This window comes from Pholcus phalangioides, unplaced genomic scaffold, assembly GCF_987345545.1.
Source record: "Pholcus phalangioides strain wild (caught in Gottingen) unplaced genomic scaffold, Ppha-v1.0 ptg000003l_1, whole genome shotgun sequence".
Lineage (NCBI taxonomy): Eukaryota > Metazoa > Arthropoda > Arachnida > Araneae > Pholcidae > Pholcus > Pholcus phalangioides.
This window is the reverse complement of record NW_028301596.1, coordinates 41,318,005-41,340,180: the sequence shown is the minus strand read 5'-3', so window position 1 is coordinate 41,340,180 and position 22,176 is coordinate 41,318,005. Positions and strand designations below refer to the sequence as shown.

Here is a 22,176-nt window from a genome sequence, read left to right as displayed (position 1 = left end):
ATGTTACGCCCGATAAATATTCATATTCATTGATATGAATGGACACGAATCAAGGATAATGTTCATAGGATATTGGAAAAATACTATGTTTGCGTTTAATTGCGGTATACCTGAATGAATAATAAACGATTCAGTTTGAGACAGCAAAAACCAGGTACAAATGCATTCCATAAATCTTGAGGAACGAAGGCTGACACTGTTACTGTGGATTTTTCCCATATCATCAGTGTTCTTCAACATTTTTCTTCTTGCGGAGCTCCTCCTCCTAACCAGAATGAAGCCCGCCGCTCTGTCTCAACGAAGAGATATAAGCAGATGCTCAAATCCCTTAGCCATGCTGGAAAGCTCTACTTACGGATCAGTGAAACTGAATGGACAATTTCACGGACCGGCAAGAATTGAAGAAATTATTTGCATACCGGTGAGAAAAAAAAATATAAAGATTTCCTAACTGCCTGACTTATGATGTTTCATATATACATATATAATATTTGATAGTATAGCCCATAAGCTATACTATCCGGCGCTGCCCGGCGTTTCTTCAATTACTGGCAGTATTAAAGAAGTGAAAAATCATTGTAAAGGCATATACATGTCTGAAACGCATTGTTTGATCAAAGTATCAAAAACGCATTGTTGTAAATCAAAGTAAACATTCCGAAAGTGATTGTTTGTTGAGGAACAAGAATCATCATCGTCCGATAGTCTTTTACCCCATGGCAAATTAGAGTGATAGGGACTTGATAAATTGGTTTTCCTGCCCATCTGCGTTATTTTATTTCATTATTGCATGTCCATACCTAACTATCATGTATGCGCTGGAGCTCTTGCCTTCACGTATCAAATGGAAATAAAAAGTATAACTGTTAGACTTTGGCGAAATGCAACGCAGATCGCACCAGCGATTGAAAAAGATCGCCCTATAATATCATTGAAACGTTGCAAATAAAACGAGTGCTGGAGGCGCATGGAACGCATAAGCTGGACACCGAAAGGTTCAAATTCACAAGTACTAACACAGATTGGAGAGAGTCACCAAATCGTGTAAAATATTAAATACAGACGCCTACACTGGTTGGGACATGTTCTCCGTCACGGCGGATTGATACTAGTTGTGATGGAAGGCAGAATTGAAGGGAGAAGGTCCAGGATCACCTGGATCACAACGCTACTATATGACACAGAAGGTGCCAGCTATAACCAACTAAAGAACAAAGCCCAGCACAGAGATGAGTGGAGGCTGCTCAACATGGGGCGAACCAGTCTTGGGACTGATGGATGATGATGATGATAATATCATTCAATTGCAATTATATACAATATGTATATTTTTATTTTACTTTATTCACTTTGTAGTTTCATTCTTGAGCACACGGTGTCCGTATAAAAAGGTGGCATTTCTATTTTAATAACTACACAATCCCTTGCAACATGAATGACGTATCTGAGTACTACAGGTTATTCAGATATTTTTTCTAATTCGAAATCTGCCTCTCAGATCAACGGCTCGCATTAAAACAGCCTACGCCTTGTTACCTACGCACCCTGCATACTGTATTACTTTGCAAAATTTTATTTAAAATTTCGGGATAAATCACCGGATGGAACAAAATTACTTTATCTCTCTCTCCATGAAAAAGGCTTGTCATAGAGCAGACATCTAGTTACTGCAATGCCGTCAATTATTTCAAAAGCTGAATTGCGATGTTGTTTTAAATCTGTTTCGAATTGGAAGTTTAACAAATTTTTGACAAAACAAAATACGGTGGCCACATCGGTCCTCCTTTCACAAACACACCTCCGTTCTACCATCATTGGACAATTTACTATCATTTTATTCGCTTTCAGATATGAAATTGTGCTAAAAGTGTGTATATGTTCTGTAATTAACCGATACCTGGTATACCTAACCGTCCGCGTGCGTATCTACTGCTGTGCACGATGTAATTAAAACCAAATGTTTTGATTTTGGAGATTATTGATATAAATCCAATATTTTTCTATGGCTATTAAGTTTCTATCATTTTTTTTGGAGGGGGGCTGTTCGTATTGAGCGGTTGATTAGATTGACTGAGCTCTAGTGCATAACTAGTAAAAACTAATATCAACAATTACAAACAGCTAATATATTGAAAAATTATTGAGTGAATATAATATTCATAAAAATTACATAACAAAACTTGAGATTTTCACAGTATCAGCAATCATTAATAAGACAAACTACTAATCGTAGATATCGTTTATTTTAGCATAAAAATAAATGAAATTCACGAAAAAAATGTCTAAATTATTCTCGTGTATCTAATATATCTCATTGGAACGCTTTCTCCCTTTTTTATGAATTTATGCAATTTTTTTAAACAAGTCTTGTTTTCGAAATATTATACAATATATATATCTTTTTTTCCACTAATCTCTACAGACACATTGAAAAATAACAAACTAAATAGGAACAAGTCATGCATAATATGCGTTTCCATTATTAATGTTAACTCTTGAAAAAAAAAATCAAAAAATAATTCTATAAAAATATTTTATCAAATAAAATTCATTTGGAAAACTATTATAAATATCCCTAAAAAGCAGTTTCAGATATATATATATTGGGAAATTAATGTTACCGCTCATTTGCTCATTTTTTTTTTCTTAATGGCTCGAAAAAAAAAGCATTTGAAATATTCACGATTCATCATTGATGAAAGATAAGCAATGGAAAAAATAATAATAATTTGGGGAAAAAAATGATAATAAATTCACAAAACAACTTGATCTTAAAAACATTCTACTCGTAACATATCATTATCAAAGATTAATGGTTGAGAACTTTTTTTTTTTTGCATTTTTTTGTATATCTCATTTGATACGCATTTTTTTTATACATTGCTGTTATTTTGCAACTATTCAATTCCATTCAATTTTTTTTTCTTCTCTCCTCTCTCTCTCTCATCTTGTTCCAAAGTTAATTCCTGCGATAAATCACTCTTCACCGATATTTATTCAGCGGTAAGCCACTACGTATGTTGAAATCCTGTTGAAAAGATTAATTGATATACGAGCTTTTTTGTTTAAATTAAACTTAAGCCTTTAATTTATAGGTAAGGTACATTTTTTTTATTTTATTTTGAAAGTTAAGTAAATTGGTGTTATATGGGATTGGATTTACTTTAAAGTGTGTAATTAGTTTTTTTTTCATAATTTTTGTTCAAGTCGAAAATTTCTGTGGCGACAAATTTAACGTGCAGTGCAGTGCGATTATGATGTTGAGAATGATTCAATAATGCCTCAAAGAAAGAGGGTCTGTCAATGAGAAAAAACTTATACGAAATGCGAATCGGAGGTGTATAGAGACACGATTTAGTAAAGAATTTTTCCAGAATTCAGTGATTGTATTTTCAGGGGGGGGGGGGGGTTGGTACAAGATCTTGGCTTACCATGCTTTCCTATGGGAAAAATTTCCTTCCTTTAAGGAACATTCGAATTTTTCTATTCACTATTTTTCTATTCTATAGATATTTTTATACAATTTAATGCAAACATTTAGGATTTTAATTGTTGGTTATTTTTTTCTCGAGTTATAATTTCAACAACGTGCAACTTTCGTTCACAAAATCAGTGAAAAATTCATAAATACCACGATTCATCAAAGAATATTTGACAGTCACTATTTGATGACAATTCAGCAAAAACTTATGCAAATCATTATTCTGTGAGAAATATAGTATACGAGAATCACGTGCCAGTAAAAGAACTTGTGATAATCACTGTTGAGTAGAGAAAATTTATGGGAATCACGGTTTTCAGTATGAAATTTAATGTAATACCGCTTTAGTTAAAAATGTGAGAGAATAACCTTTCAGCAAATAAAGTGAGAAAACCTCGTTTGAGTAAGTAGTGTAAGAGAATCACGATTGAAATGAAGAATATACCAGAATCACAATTCTCGCGATTTGTAAGAGATAAGAGAACCACGATTCAGTAAAGAATTCGCGAGAACTACGATTCAGAGATGAACGTGTTAAAATCGTGATTCAGAGAAGAATGTATGGAAATGATGATTCAGAGAAGAATGTATGGAAATGATGATTCAGAGAAGAATGTATGGAAATGATGATTCAGAGAAGAATGTATGGAAATGATTATTCAGAGAAGAATGTATGGAAATGATGATTCAGAGAAGAATGTATGGAATGTTATGGGAAAAAAATGAAATGCATGGAATGCTATGGAAAAAAAAATGGAATGTATGGCAGCACTATACATAAAAAATATTACACAGAAAACTTCACGTTTGAATCGCCACACGTGAACATACATCCCAATGTTATATAAAGCACGACACTCGACAAGAAGTTCATAAAATTGAATTAAATTCAAAATTAAAAAAAAAATTAATGAATGAATCCTGTAAAAGGAGCGCTATGATGGATCCGATTAAATAATGATTTAATTAGGTTTTCACTAAAAAAAATAATCCCCCTTAATTCTTTAAAAACAGTTTTTTTAATGAAAATTACTCGCAAAAACGCTTCCCCTCGGTTCTTCTTACACTACCAATAACTCAATCACCGAAGTTTCTAATTATAAATATCTGGGTGTAATTATATTTCTGCCGACCTCCGTTGGAATCTCCACGGTGATTACATCTTTCATAAATGTCTCCAAAAGCTCTTTTATCGAAACCATAAAAACTCGATCCTTCCCATCAGACATCTCTGTTTCCAAACCTACATCCTTCCTGTACTCTCATATGCCGGTGGAATCTGGAACCACAGACAAATTAGAATCTATTCAAAATAAATCTCCGCCCGCTTCATTTTAAACTGTTGGTCATCCTCCTGCCTCCGTTACTGAACTCGAGCGCCAACACAATATTGAACCGCTGTCCATCCGTAGATATATCTATCGATTAACTTTCCTTTTCAAAATCCATGGCCATTTTCATATCGACACTTCCAATTTTTTAACTCCAGCTTCATAATTTTCCAATAGAGTTAACCATTCCCATAAATTGAAACCCATCTTTGCATCCACTCTGATTGTTTCAAATTTAGTTTCTTTCCTCTAACAATAACCGACTGGAACAACCTCCCGTCAAAGATTATTGATTGTACAACAGTTTCTGATTTCCTTTGTAACATTAATCGTCTCTGTCAAACTTCACCACGGCATTCCCTTGTATAGGCCTCGGACAAGCAATATTGTATATATAAATAAATAATAAATAAATGAATCTCTTAAGTTATTCAAATACAAGACCACAACAGACAAAATGTCCAACGAGGTGGCTGAAAAGAAAGATGCCCATAACAAATACGGAAGAAAATTCAAATATAATATGGAAGATAATCGTAAAGTTAATAATTAATAATTTATCTTCAAAATTTGCTAAATATATTTTTTTTAATTTGAATCCGAACACTAAATTTCAATTGCACAATAAAGAGAATTTATTATGCAAAGGACAACAGTTCTTTTAGAGCGAATAAGTATTTTCCTTGAATAATTTTTTTTGATTATTTTAGGTTATCTAATAATTGCTAGTTTTCGTTCTATTAATGACTGACTTAATTAAATAAATTAGTTATCCCGGTCTATTCACATTCATTAATTAAGAAAGCAAAGTTCAGTCATTACTTCAGAAGAAATTCGAGAGGAGATATGTAACCCATTATACCTACAAAAAAAATGATTCCAGTATTATTAATTATTGAAATAATATTTTGTGGAGAATTGCATGAAGATGATAATCCATATCAGCATTTACTATTATATTTCCAAACAGTATTTATGTTAATAAAAAAAAATTATTGTTATTTTTGTTCTGTGTATATAACATTATTCCGATTAATGATTTTTTGTCATATACAAATACAAAAAGCAGTTTTAAAAAATTGCATGTTAATAAATGGATGATTGGTGTTCTCTCTACTTCATGTTAAAATCTTTTTATGTATTTCATGATTCCCGGATCCTATATGCTGCATTTATATTCCCAGTGTTATAATGGGTAGAAACACAGCAATGATTGGCAACCATACAATGGGTTCTGCTTCGTTTCTCACAGTTTAATCATTATTAAAGAAATAGTTTCATCAATATATTAAGCTGGAGATCTAAAGATTTCATTGTTTATCTACAATAACGAATATTATTACATTTTTTTGATGATTATATATGTTAAGCGGTAAATGTGATATATACGGTTATTATGTATAATCAGCGTTCTGGAAAGTTTTATAAATTTACCGAAATTTATTTCCCCCTTTAAGGGCGATTATGCATAGTGCCCTCAAGCATTGTTGATAAATGAAATTAGCACTAAAAAATTATCACTTTTTTCCGGCAATCATGTATAACACGCAAGCGTCGCGTCATTGGTAAACATGATAAGTCATACTATACATTATTTTATACGATACATGATAATTCATAAACGTATCGTATAATTATGTTGGGATCCAATTACATTCATCACACATTTTAGAATTTTTTTCCATATTTATCAAATTCACCAATTACACTAGGTATTATGCACAATCACAGACAAAGGTGATAAATTTTAAGTATTTATCAAATTTACCAAAGGCACTTGGTTATTATGCATATTCGTCGGTAAACGTGATAAATTTATCAAACTTACCAAGACAATTACTATATATGCATTATAAACGATTTGTCACCATTGCCGTAAAATATACACATACAGTGGACACTCCCCGATTAAGGACACCTTCCGTTGACGGACACTTTTAAAATCCCGGGTCCCGTGGATGCTTTAGTGCAGCAGTTCTCAACCTTTTTTGACTCACGGAGATTTTTTAGCAAAACAATTCTATAGTGGAGCCCCGTAGACCCATTTCTTAATTATTCATCAAAGTTACTGATTCATTTTTACTATTTACAAATATTTATAATTATTTATTTTTTTTATTTTTTTTTCAAGCGGCCGCGGAGCCCCTGGAAAGTGCACAAGGGGCCCCAAGGGCTCCGCGGAGCACCGGTTGTGAACCGATGCTTTCGTGCATCTCACTCCCTGTTAGCGGATACTTTCGATTGCGGACTGTAAAACCAGGCAAACTCTAATTTTTTTCCAAACACTTATTATTTTTCGGTCATAAACCAATAATTTACCGCATCCAACTAAGGTAATGTTTAATTCCAAGCTTATATCGGTAAATACGATAAACCGTCGACTAATTACTTAACCAACTGAACTTAACTGCGGAAGGTAAGTCCGAATAGTGATATTGGGCTTTGTTGATACACTTGCTATGAATTTTTTCATCATCTTCGCACATATTTTCATTTAATTTTCATTGCAGAATATGTGTACTACACGTACCATGTAATGTACGGATAAAAATAATCCATTGGTTTAATAAAGAGGAGAAAAATTTTGAATTTCTTCTTGTTCATCACTTTCCGACTTTATTTACGAATTATGCATAATCGTCGATAAAAGTGATAAATAAGGCGAAATTTTATCAACTTTCCTTATCAAGATGATTGGCGATTATGCATAACCACCTGTGAATAACTTTCACACTCACACACACACAGTAATATATACATTTTAACATTATTATTTCCATTTCTTGCACTGTCATCACTATTTCTCTACACAAAAAAAGTCATATTTATTTAATTTTTTTTTCTGTTCATCTATTTACACTTAATGTAATCAATTTTTGTAAAATTCATATATTGGTCGTTTTTTGAAGTAATAATTTCAGCCTCAAATCAAAATAAGTGATGTTCACTATTCCGTTCGGAAAAGCATTTATTAATTCATCCATTTAATGAAGAATCGTTACAGCTGTTATTATTGCAATGACGTAGTTGCACTGATTATTATAGTTTAATCACAAAACCCAAGATAAAAAGGGGATGCTATATCCGAAGTACATGCATATTCACTGAAGCTAAAAATGGGTCATTGAAAACAGTCTCTATAGAGTGTTTTGATAATTCTCCAATTATTGACGTTATAACCGGATTCAATGGCATATTTATATTTAAAAAAAACCTGTATTTCCTTAACATATATATATAATTTATTTCTGAACTTATTTTTACACATCTATAGTATCAACTTATATAATCGTGATATCGATTTCTAGTGATGTGAAAATTAGTATTAATAAATTTATCCTAGACACGCCGCGTGGTACAGTTTCTCCTGTTCTTCGTCTGGATAAATCAATAAATTCTTTTGTTAAGCTATATACTCTCCTCCTCTCCCTTCTCTCTCTCTCTAAAGACGTAAACAAGAGAGACGCCATCTTCTCAGAGATGCTGTCAAAATGATAGAATTTTAAACAACCGTCAGGAAACGCATTTCCAGTTACGGTTTTTGGTTGCATGCCAAATAAATCTAATGAAAGATTCAACGTCCGCGATTTAAAATATAAAAACAAAATCGCGCAATAGATAACATTCAAGTAAGAGCGAGAAAAGTAGCTTACCAGCAAAGCACGTCTTCTAGCCCCTTTGTTTACGATTGTACTCGCGTGTTATGGTACATGAGCTGCCATCTAGTGTCCGGGAGAGTAACGAATTATTCGATATGTTGAATAGCAGAATTTATTCTGCATACGTGTTTTTATTATACAGGCTGTCCCGAATTGTTTGCACAGTGGATACCTCCGCAACTGTTGACGTTAGAAACATACTTTGGAATTCAAACACTTTTCAAACGACGTTGGTTTACTCAAAATGTCTCAAATGTTATTTTTATTATATAGACCAGTGATTCCCAACGTGGGCGATGGAATGTTCCTTGGGGGGGGGGGGGGGGCGGAGAAGTTTCGGATATAACATAGGATTCTATGGGTTAGATTGCTTTGGGGGGCGATGGGAGAAAAAAATTCCTGAAGAAGGGGGCGATGGGACAAAAGACACTGGAAACACTGATATAGACCCTGTGTGCCAAAACTTCCAATTAGTGAAATGTAAATGCAGCTATGAGAAATCATTTACACAAAATTGCATATTTTTAAATGCAATATTAACGGAGATATTTGAGTTTGAAGTTGTCAGCGTTTGTCACTGCAATTTTTAACCTTTTTTTTTTTCTACAACATGAGTAAAATAAGCTTTTCCAGACTAATTTTGGGGTGCTGAATTCAAATATGATTGTACAAAATTTCCATCAACTTTTTTCTGTATGCTTGATGATCATTTTTTGAAATACACATACACTATGAAAAACTTACACATCTTGAAAATGAAGATAATTGCCATATCCTTAATATAAAAAAAATTTTAATATATTGATTACAATAGTTAATTTTTCATATTCATACATTGTTATACATGACATAGCAAAAAACATTTTTTTTCTCCTCTCATACATATCCATAGAGTGCACACGCATATATACACAAAACGAAATTTATACCAATTTTTCCTATATTTTATAAAGATAATTCATTTCATACTCTCATATATTGCATTGTGACTTCTTTGTGCAAAAACCAACAGTAATCACTGAAGGAGTCACTGATTCCCAAAAGGTCCCGTCACTGAAGATTTAAATGATTGCCATGTAGCGAGTTCTACGCAAAAGCAAAATCATTCCTAATTTAAGTTTGAGGACTTAAGAATACTACTTTTTCAGTTTTGCTTCATTTAATGAATCTGCGACATTGTTCCATATTAGCTCCATTTTCTTAATAAAGGGTTATACATAACCATAAAGACTGTGTTTCTCTTTCAATTAAAAACACTGAAAATCCGGTTGCAATTAGAGATGAAACCAGTGTTTTGGCATTCCCCAAGTTAGATTAGCAAACTACATTACTTACTATATTACTTACTACTTACTTTTCTACTATCATCTCACTCGTATAGCTTAAATATGTAAATTTTAAAAGATAATCCAATTAAATATTATATACAAAAAAAAACTAGACGTGATGGCAATTTTTTAAGGCTAGATCTGGAACATGCAAGTAATTCGTGAATTGAAAACTTTCAACGTGTTTTACGAAGAATGCTATTTTTGACATTTTACTCTAGTTTCAAACATGATTTCTAAAAATCTATCCATTTTATTATTACGAAATTTTAATGTAATATTTTGCTATATATTTTTCAGGTTAAGAACCAAAATCTAAGGTCTATCGCATACATTTGTCTAATTACAGCGTTTTATATTCGTATAATGAACGATGCGTAACTCTGATGTGCGTAGAATGAAATTTAAAATAATTCACAAGTATTAGATTTGAGTGTAACTTATACGCATACCATGCAATCCTGCAAATTTTTTATCTTAAACTGCACCATCGCTATCTGAATGTATTGTGAAAAATCAAACATTTCATTCATAGAATTTTTTTGCAATCGTGTTCGGAATATTACACGAATTTTGTTTAAAATTAACCAGATCAAGGCCCACAACTCTGTCTCAACTAACAGATATAAGCAGGTAGTCGAAGAAGACCTCGGCCATGCTGTAAAAAAAATTTCACGTCCGGTACTTCGTGAAAAATTGAAGTCTTCCGAGCTGTATTCGTTAACAATTTCAGCGGGAATCCCGAGACATCTCGTCCAACTTGATCTGCTTTAATTCAGCTAACCCCGAAATATTTCTTCTAAAAACGCGGTGTGGAGTTGTTTTTACAGTAAGACATGTTTTGTTTTTAATCCCCCCTCCCGCTCTCCAATCAATCAACTGCCTGTGGGCGGAGTCAGTTCTTGTTTAAGGGCAAGCTTGTTCCGATTCTGTAAGTCGGCGTCGTTGCGGATTGGTTAGAAAACCTGAAGTTCAAGTGTTTAACCAATCCGTAACGGCGCGGATCTCCAGAATCAGAAACCAGCGTGCATTATGTTTACACCCTTAGACAAGAGAAGGAGGGGGGGGGGGAGAATGCGTTTATTCCCCTCTCTCTTTCAGCACTGTAAAGAAATATACACTCAGTATGAATAATACGAAAAGATTATTTTCTCCAAAAAAATGTATTCCTTTTTCTAGAAAGTCACACACATCATGCGCAAGTGCTTTTTTGTCATAATTAGGAAATAAAAGCGATGGGCAGAGTAAATGTTTTTGTTGGGGAGGAAAAAGCAGTCATCAGCTCGCAATCGGAAAACAAAATAATTATTCTTGTGATTAGGTGTCTAGGTGTCAATTTGTGAAGGTTTCGATATTTCAAATGTTGCAGTTATAATGCGGATCAGGAAAATTTGAAAAAAACTTAAAGGGTTGAATATTGCTCTATACCAGAGGTCTTCAACCTTTTTCTACTCAACAGCACTGCCGATACCCATCATCAAAGGAAGAAGACCTTTACATCAGGTTTGGCATACGAATGCATAGAATCAGGATGATTTCAATTCTTGAACGCAATTTTTACGAGGTGCCTAACTGGAACGTCGATCAAGTGCTCGCGAGCTCGAAATCAAGCACTAGCATCGAGCACCCTGGTTGCTTCTGGGAGCATCGTGTTGCTGGCGAGCAACTGGTGGAAAATGCCTCCCTGCTCTATACTTTACCATAATAAATGATAATTTGTAAATAAGTCGAGAAAAACAGCTGAACAAACACTTAAAAATTTTTCCTATATCCAACACAATACAGCAAGTATTTCTTTGAAATGTATTCTTATCAAAAATTCCGACCGAATTTCTATAATATACAGTCGAATCCCGTTATAACGAACTCCAAGAGATCGGAGAAATCACTTCGTTATAACAAAAAAAAAAAATTCCAAATGAAAATGAATTCCAAATTTTTGCATTATTCCCATGTAAACTTATCTGGGGGATTAGAAAAGTGTTCATGTTAAAACGAGATTTTCACTACAACGGCATTCGTTAAAACGGGATTTAACTGTTATGAATTTTATCCTTCTATTCCCAACAACTTTAAAGGAAAAATAATTACAGCAGCGAGAGAATATTTTTATAAAAGAAAATACTATCCATTCTTTTTTTTGAGAGAGATACTAAACACTAATAATATATTTATGATTATTTTATCCATATTTTTTCCCTAAATTTGCGTGATACAGCAATTATTATACGAGAAACAATATCACAATGTATCATCAATTACATATACAGTATACAGATAATATAAAAAAGACATTATTCTCCACCACCGCTGATTAAATTACTGATGAAAGTACAAAACTAATTACGATGACACGATTTTTTTCATTCTTCTCTAAGCGTAGGTACAAATTGCATCATATTCCGATATTTTCTTCATAAGAAAAATAAAAACCATACATAATTCCTATGTAACAAAGATCATCCTGTTATAATTATCCACTCAGACACATCCATAGTTTATTATTATTATTTTTTTGAGATGAGGAGAATAATTACCCAGCAATGTTGATAACGAGTTTTCTTAATTTTAGGTTTTTTTTCTTCAGATATATATATATTATCATATTCTTAATCACTATATATATTTATTATTATTATTATTTTCATTTATATGAAAGGCTAGATATTTCCGCGATCTCCGCCATTTATTTAATGTTAAAAGCAGTCTGGAGACAAACACATTAGAAAAGAGATTAGCAAGTGAAAGGTTCCCGCTAATAATGGAAAGCAATGATAATCACACGGTTTATCTGCTCTAATATAGTTGTTTTTTTTAATTTTATTTTCGTAGAAGAAAACTAAAGTGGCGATACTACGTATTAAATGAGAATGTATTCTCATTAAAATAACGACGGTCATCTGTGGCATTTCCGCTTGATTCTTCGGGGGGAAAAAAAAAATCCAAATGGCGAAACTGTACAAGAGGATTCCGCTAATTAACTAAGAATCGACGCACAGCCGCTGTTGCTGTACATACTACTCGTATATTCGTTGGAATTTCATCTCAAAGTTTTAAAATTAATGCTTTCGAACAAGTCCTATATATATGCTATTTAGCTTTTTAATTCTTTCAATGATTTGGGAAGTTTAGTAAATTTGCGTACGTACTTGAGAGATCATTATCTTATTTGTTAATGTGTAGGAAATTGGATAGTTTTTTTTTTCTGTTTTTCTTGTTCCATTTAAGAATGTCGTGAATAAATTGATTTTTGTAAGAATTTTACTTGATAAGGATGTCACACACTAGGAGAGCGATTTCCATTATCTTCGGAAAGAGAAAAGTTTAACCTTTGAACGGCCAATGTTGCCAATTGGGAGCATCGGTTTTGTTAATTACAAAAAATGTACAAGATGTACGGAAAACAGGCTAATCTGTAGCGATGCTGATTTTTTGGGGAGAAATTTTTTTACCTCTGCCTCTACTAAGACTCGGAATCCAGCCTCTCGGATACCGGACGAGCGATCTATCACTAAGTTATGAATGCAATGGAGCGTATATGTGCTGAGCGGGGCTCGCCCCTCCTCCTTATTGGATCATGGCCCACCGCTCTGTCTCAAGGAAGCAATATAAGCTGGTTGTGGAAGACCTGGGCCATGCTGGAAACGAGCGTGTATGTTTTGTGAACCTGACGTGAAATCTGTTTCTGTGAAATTGTTGTTATAGCGTTGTCACCGCTAGGGAAGTGTACACTGATTCAATATTTTTTTCCTTGTAGGCCTGTTGATTTCTGTGGCAAGACATTTTTTATGGGGATATCGACTCGAATTTTCGCTCAGAAGTAGGGCATAACAGAAAACCAATTTCAGCCAGCCACCACTGTGGCGACGGTGGGAATCCAACCCGGGTCTTCGCGATGCGAGTCCGCCACTATGACACACTCGATAACCACAGAACTTTCCGAACGCCTTCGGAGTATCTTTTTCTTCTTTTTTTACACAAAAAAGGCCGTTTTGGTTAAAACGAATCAGGTTTTGGTTTGCATATGGTATGAAACTAAGAAAATAAAGATTATTTCATGAATATTTTGGCAAAAAAGTGTACTATACTGCCAATTTTATTTGTAAAATTAGGCAATTTTGTTACCTCTCTACACATTATACACTAAAAACCGCTACTTATATTATGTTCCTTAAACACATTTTCGTTATGTATTGCTCTGTGCAATTTTAGGGTACTATTTAGAAAATATTTAGGTTACTACTAGAAATTTTTCTGATTTATGATTCTATGAGTGAAAAAAAATACAAATTTTTTCGTTAAAAATACTTGAATTCATGTACTCTCAATTCATATTGCCGTAAATCGAAATGTTTCAAACATATTACTTAGTTTTTAGCTCCCTGCGCAGCCAGAGCGGTTTAAAATACAGTGGGGAGGTTTCATAGATATACTGTGTTTTGAAAAAATGCTTGAGAAATCAAGTTTCTCGTGAAGTGAAAAAGCAGAAAAACCATAAATCTTCAAAAAAAAAAATCATCCAAAGATTTCATTTTCAAAAACTGAGATAATAAAATGCATTCTATTCAACTGGCAATAACTTCACTTCTAGCTATTGCAGAGACGAAAATGAAAGAGTTCTTGGATTCTAGTATGACTGTATTTCTACATAAACAAATGAAGACGATTAGGAAAATTTCGACGAAACTCGTCATTCGAATCCAGGCCTTAATATTTATGGAGAAACGTGAGATTTATCCAAAAAAATTAAGTTTCCAGAAAATTTTAAACACAAACACTCACACAACACTGAACCAATTTACAAAAAATTCATTTCCTCACTAATATTCTCAAGTTCATCACTGGTAAAAAAAATTAATATGGAATTAAAAACTGATAGAAAATAGTTATTAATCGAAATCCGAACAGGGAAATCGTTTTTCACATCAAACAATGGGGGGAAAAGAAATCTTTTCTATACGTGAAATGACAATAAACTCGTAATTCCTAGCCCATAAGCTCGTAAAATGTTTTCAAATCTCCCATGAGGAAGTAACTTGAACTTTTATAACAGAAAAATAAAGTTCTTTGTATTTCATATATAATTTAAATTTTTTTTTAAATTTTTTGCTTCTGTTTTGTTATAAAGGATTAAAACACCTTTAAAAAAAAAACAAAGTACCGTACTCAACGTGCGTGTCTCTAATTCTCTGTGAAATGTATTTTTCTTCCTAATCTTTTGTTTCCAAAATAACACGTTTTAATACTTTGTTTCAGAATCTTTTCAATACGAGCTAAAAATTCTCTGAAGGCTTTTTTTTTTTTGAAAAAAATTGTTTATTTTCTTTCCGAAATTATTTTTTCCTCTGCAAACATTTAAATATTTAGGCAATAAGCTGGTTAATTCCTCCACTTAATAACATGTCGTTAGGAATTATTTATTTGGTTTTTTTTTTATAATATTCCTAGGAAAAAAATGATGAAAAGAAAAAGTATAATTAGGTAAAGTTCCTTTGGAATTTTTGTTTTAAATTCATTCGCGTGTATTAAAATTCATGTTTTTTTTATTTTAATGTTGAATGTTAAATTATTTCAAATATTTTACTTATATGAGATGAAAAAATGTGTATACCGCAGCTATATTTTTTGTTCACTTATCCGGATGCTTTTAAAACGCTATGGGATTTGATAAGAATTGTTCCAAAATATGCGACTCTTGATGATTACTTTCCAATTTTTTTCTTATAAGTCTTTGGAAATACGAGACTTTATAAACTTATGAACATATCAATTAAAATGAAATCTATAATATGTATACATACAGTCGAATCTCGTTTTAACGAATACCGTTATAGTGAAAATCTCGTTTTAACGAACACTTTTTTTAATCCCCCAGATAAGCTTATATAGGAGCAATGCAAATGCCCAGAATTCCTCTGCAACGAAATTTCGTTGTAACGAAGTGATTTCTCCGGTGTCTTGGAGTTCGTTATAACGGGATTCGAATGTGTATAATTTATTTCTGTCTGTAAGTGTGTATATGTTCTCTATACAAATCTACAATTTTAAATCTATCATCGCCCAAAAGTTGTATACATCAAAAGAGTCCGGATTGAAAGATGGGCTACTTAAAAAGTTTCTTAGAGCAGGGCATATGCCCGAAACGGGTGAAAATCCAGCTTACAACAACTGTTTCTAAGTCTCAACAATTACTTTCGGAATGTTTACTTTTCTTCGCTTACTGGGAGGATTGAAAAAATGGCAAACCATTATAAAGGGAAACTATCATACATAAGCCAATACTGACAGCATTAAAGAAGTGAAAAACATTGTACAGGGACATGCATATCTTGTAAACGCATTGCTAGGGAGCCACGGTAAACAAAGTAAACATTTCGAAAGTGATTACTGAGGCCCAGGAACCATTGTTTCGCGACAGTTTTTTGCCCATTTCGGGCATTTGCCCAGCTCTGACGAACTTAGTAATGTAGCCTATCGTTCAAGTCGGGACCCGTTTAGTAGTATATATATATATATATATATGTGTGTGTGTGTATATGCAAAATTTGACGACTATCGATTTAAAATTATAGATTTGTAGATTTGTATAGCGAATATGTACACACACAGACACACACAAAATCCATTTCATATATATAGATTCCTTTACAATGGTTTGGCACTTTTTCAATTCTCCCAGTAATTCAAGAAAACCCGGGCAGTGTCGGGTATTATAGCTAGTATATATGTAAAATTGATTTTCTGTCTCTCTGTTTGTCTGTCTGTATGTGTATGTTTACCATACAAATCGATAATTGTTGTTCTATCGTCGCCAAATTTTGCATATACACCAAACGGGACTAGACTTGAACGATAGGGAACTTGAAAGTTCGTAAGAGCTGGGCAGATGCCCGAAATTTGCAAAAAAACTGTTGGGCAACAATGGTTCCTGGGCTTCAACAATCACTTTCGGAATACTTACGTTGGTTACCGTGGTTCCTTAACAATGCGCCTCAGACATTCATCTGCCTTTACAATGGCTTGTCACTTCTTTAATGCCGCCAGTGTTATAGTTAATTCCTTTATAATAGTTTGTAATTTTTCATCCTCTCAGTAATTCATCATCAGGGGTCTTAGCTTAAAGCGGTTTTTGTACATATAATAGTATCTATATTATCTTCTCTACTATTCCTCGTAATTCAGCGGCACTTCAGTGCAAATGACCATATGCATACGATTCATGCCATTAACATCATCTGTTTTATCAATAACAACTTTTTTCCCATTTTCCCGAACGGCAATAAAATCCTAATCCTATTCATAAATACTAATAAAATTCTAATTTTATTCAAAGCTTAAGCTAATTCTTAATCTCATAGATACCAATAGAAACAATTAGTAACAGTTAAATACATTTCAGTGTAACGTAGTAGATATAAGTCCGAATACAATTATACGGAAAAGTTCCGTTTCAAAAAAAATTGTAACCGATAATAACTATAGAATAAGTGCTTGAATATTTTTCCAAAATTCCTGAACCAATCTACACTCTTTGAAAAAACAGTAACACAAGCAAATAACGATATATATTTACAAGTATCATGGAACTTATTATTTTTCAAAACATATTTTAATCCGAGAAGCTTAAACATGTTGAAATTTAAAAAATATATATATAAATATAATCTCATTATTATACTAATATTGAACAATAATTCTTCATCCACAAAAAAACAGGAACATAGGAATGATTAAAAAAATACACTAATTAACTTTTAGTAATAATTCCAATCATGAACGAAAAAAAACAAAAAATGCAAAGTTAAAAAATGCAAATTAACTTCACATCATGTAAACATAGAACACAATATTACTCTTCTTATTCAATATCCTCTTCCAATTACAATGGAATCGATAAAAAACTCAGTTTTCTAATAAGATCGGTATTAGATCCGTAAGCTTATAAATACAAGGGGGAAAAAAAATCTGGTTTTTTTCCCCCCGTAAATATCTCTAATACCTATCAGAATTTAAGAAAAAAAATTTAATAGGATTTTCAATTTTCTCTCTCTTTTTTTTGTTTAATTTTCAAGAATTAACATTTTGGGAATAAGGCGTTTTTACAAGTGAGAGAATGTTAAATTGAAGAGATAAATTTTTTCCTCTAAAAAAATACTAATTCTACGTTTATGTCCTTTTTTTATGATGATTTTCTCTGACTTTTATATTAGCATTAGTGGGTATGGAATTTTTTTTTTTTTTTTACTTCATTTCTCATCTTTGTAGCATTTATTATTGCATTTTTTTTTTGTTAAGCGTTGCAATTTGATTCGCTGTTTCAAATTTCATTAGAAGATGACTGAAATTAGAGTTTGGTTCACTTACTTATTGTCCATATATATATATATTTTTTTTCTGTACTTTTTCCACACTACTGATCAGAGAGAGAGAGATACCTTCCATAGTTTTATTTTTCTAAATAACATTTCTCATCTGAAGAGAAAAGTTCTCCTAATTTGATACCGAGTCCTTAATTTAATTAGAATTAATTAATTTCTTCCGACATATTAGGATTTTTGTCCTCATTTTTCTCTTCCGTTTTTTTCCCTCTCTCTATTATTAGATCTCATTCTTGCGAAAGAATTTAGTTAATAACAAAAAATATTTCCTGTTTTTTTTTTCTTCAATTTTTACTGTTGAAAAGCTACGAAAAAATATTTTTATCTCTTAATAATACGGAGATAAAAATGAATCGAATGTATTCAGCTTCATTGGTTTTATATCTTATAGCGAGATTTCGACTTATGACAATGTGTTGTGTCTTTAATTTGTATTTTATTAGATATAGTTTGTCGATGTTTTTCGAAAATATTTTTTTATATTTTATGATTGTATAAAAATTACACATGATTTTTCCTTGAATTCTATTTAAATACAATAGAAGATGAATGCAATGTAATTCAGATAATTGCGCAATTATCCATACAATACGATATGGTAGTTATCAGTAAAATATGTTCTATTGTTAAGCATAAGTATATTGTATATACGTCTCTTTCATCGATATATAATAATGTTAGACATCGATGTGGTATTTTCTACTAGAAAAAATTAGTTTGAAAAATTAGTTCAATCAATCAATCACTTGCCATGATCACGTTTCCCCGCTTAAAAAGTATTCATTATAAAAATCCCACTTCAAATATATCAATCAGAGAAGATAACTATTTCCTAGATTCCTTCTCACGCTAGAAAATCCCACAACACACTCATTTTACTGTATTTATACAGACATAACTTGCTACGACGCAATCAACTCTCAATCATCACTGACATGACATAAAGTCGCCACTGTATAACATGCTTTTGATTTTTTGGTTTTTAACTTTTGAACCTATCATGAAGTGCGGCGTTTTGTCCAAACACATACAGATTGATTTTCGCTGAACAAAGAAACAAAGAATACCGAGAGATACCCGGGGTCTATTGCACAGGGTGTTTTCAGCATATTGTCTCAATAAGAACTGGGGTGCCTGTGGAGATTTATAAAATTACATCGGAACAAAGAAACCGATAGTTTACTCTCTCGCCCATCTCCAGAGAAGACAGACACTCGCCGAAAAATCATGACTTAACTGAGTCACACTTTCAGTGCGACTGTATAATAACTGTATCGTTACGAAAAATATCGTAGCGCAATTTTTTAAGAAACCTCAGGACAATAATCTCCTGTTGCCAAACCGAAAATGTCAAGATATGCTCGGACGGTGATGCCACAAAACCAGAACTATAGAAGAATTCTAGAATTTTCATCCTTTCTTTAAAAACAGTCAGAGTTGTTGGACTTTAAACGTGTGCGAGATCGTGTTCTGTCTGCTTGTAAATGCGTGTAAAATAGCTGTTTTCTGTGAATAAATCTGTGACGTCCTTCACCCTCTGATCATTTCAAGGACTTGTGAGATATTATCCGGGGAACAGTATTTAATTACTTTTTCGTGTTGTAATTTAAAATGTTCAGTTGACTTAATGTTGCACCATGCTAATTCGTTTGTGAGCAGGTTCTAAAACGGAAATGTAAAACGAAGATTTCAAGCGGCTTCGCTAATGAGTGACAAAATTTTATTAATATTACTATAATTATGTTCTTTTTTCGGGTGAGTGAATACACAATGATGTCTCTTAAATCTATAAAACACGTCTGAATACCAAGTAACCATTAAAAATCTACGTATATTGCGGTATAAGCATAGTTATTCCGTGTTTTTATTGTCGTATTACAATTTAATTACACAATTTGAGTGAGTTTATTTACTGTGTAGTGAAATTTTAATTTAATTTTATAATATAGCATAATGTATATGATATAATACGGTATTTTATTTCAATATTATATTATTTCATAATGTCAAGGTTTTGACATAATGAGAAGAAATGAAATATAATTATGCAAGATATAATATTTTTATGAGGGTATCGAGCCCATAGTAAATCATAAATATCAGATATAGAAAATAAATGTGTGACGGTGACTGTCAAAATTATCAACCAAATAGTATTCATTCTATTTTAGGCTTATCTTACATTCTAAACTGAAGAGCCAAAAAAACTGATGCAGGTATGCGTATGCAAATAAAGAGATATGGAACCAATCAGAGTACGGCGCTGCGGTCGGCAACGCCTATATAACACAACATGTGTCTGGCATAGTCGTTAGATCGGTTACTGCTGCTACAATGGCAGGTTATCGAGATTTAAGTGAGTTTGAACGTGGTGTTGTAGTCGGCGCACCAGAGATAGGACATAGCATCTCCGAGGTAGCGATGAAATTTGGATTTTCACGTACGACCATTTCACGAGTGTACCGTGAATATCGGGAATCCGGTAAAAAATTAAATCTAGGGCATCGCTGCTTCCGGAAAAAGATCATGCAAGAACGGGACCAACGAGAATCATTAAACGTGACAGACGTGCAACCCTTCCGCAAATTGTTGCAGATTTCAATGCTGGGCCATCAACAAGTGTCAGCGTGCGAACCATTCAACGAAACATCATCGATATGGGCTTTCGGAGCCAAAGGCCCACTCGTGTACCCTTGATGACTGCACGACACAAAGCTTTACGCCTCGCCTGGGCCCGACAACACCGACATTGGACTGTTGAGGACTAGAAACACGTTGCCTGGTCTGACGAGTCTCGGCAATTGCTTCGAGCTGATGGACGTGTACAGGTATGGAGACAACCTCATGAATCCATGGACCCTACATGTCAACAGGGGACTGTTCAAGCTGGTCTGTGATGGTATCGGGCGTGTGCAGTTGGCGTGATATGAGACCCCTGATACGTCTAGATACGACTCTGGCAGGTAACAGGTACGTAAGCATCCTGTCTGATCACCTGCACCCATTCATGTGCATTGTGCATTCCGACGGACTTGGACAATTTCAGCAGAACAATGCGACACCCCACACGTCCAGAATTGCTACAAAGTGGCTCCAAGAACACTCTTCTGACTTTAGACACTTCCGCTGGGCACCAAAATCCCCAGACATGAACATTATTGAACATATCTGGGATGCCTTGCAACGTGAAGTTCAGAAGAGATCTCCACCCCCTCTTACTCCTACGGATTTATGGACAGCCCTGCAGGATTCATGGTGTCAATTACCTCCAGCACTACTTCAGGCATTAGTCGAGTTCATGCCACGTCGTGCGGCACTTCTGCGGGCTCGCGGGGGCCCTACACAATATTAGGCAGGTCAACCAGTTTTTTTGGCTCTTCAGTGTATATAGGATAGTATAGAAAAAAAAAATTGAAACCCAATTAAGTTAAATTTGAATGCTGTAATAATTTAAATCGGCCCACGTATGTTAATAACTTTAATCGTTTTGGCCGAGAGTTGTAATGAGTCTATTCTAGTTGTTGCCTTTTTCATTGTTTTCTTCGCATTCTTTGTTCGACCTTCATGAGCCTTTGACTCACTATCCGATATTTTATGATAATAACACAAAACCTAGACGCATAACTAAAAAAAAAATGTTGTTTAGTGTATTTAATTTTTTTAACCTGATTTTCATTATATTTGGTGCGCTAGTTTCAAACATGAAAACAGTTTTTCTCTTATCAGCCCTATTTTTTGAGATTCAGTGTAGCTAAATTATGCAATATTAGAATAGAAAAGCCGTTTCCGATTAATAGTTAAAAGAGCTTACCCTGAGTACTTTGGCGTTAGGCTTGGTGACCAAGATGAGGTTCGCACTACACACATTGTGTGTAAAACTTGTATAGAACGCCTTGTGTAGACTAATGGGAAAGGGAACGGGCATAAAACTTGGTGCTCCAATGTTTTCAGGGAGCCCATAAACCACTGTGATGACTGTTGTTTCTGTATTGTGATTAT

The 22,176-nt window shown here is 33.4% G+C and overlaps 1 long non-coding RNA gene across 4 annotated transcripts in view; it reads right to left on the bottom strand.

The window, feature by feature from the left end:
- LOC149088618 (uncharacterized) overlaps positions 1–8,506 on the bottom strand; it is a 299,264-nt gene extending 290,758 nt beyond the window's left edge. For all 4 annotated transcript variants that reach the window (XR_016195409.1, XR_016195411.1, XR_016195410.1 and 1 more), the window contains exon 1: positions 8,466–8,506. This is a non-coding gene — a long non-coding RNA (uncharacterized LOC149088618). The remainder of the gene's footprint in view (positions 1–8,465) is intronic.
- Positions 8,507–22,176: the final 13,670 nt, after the last annotated feature.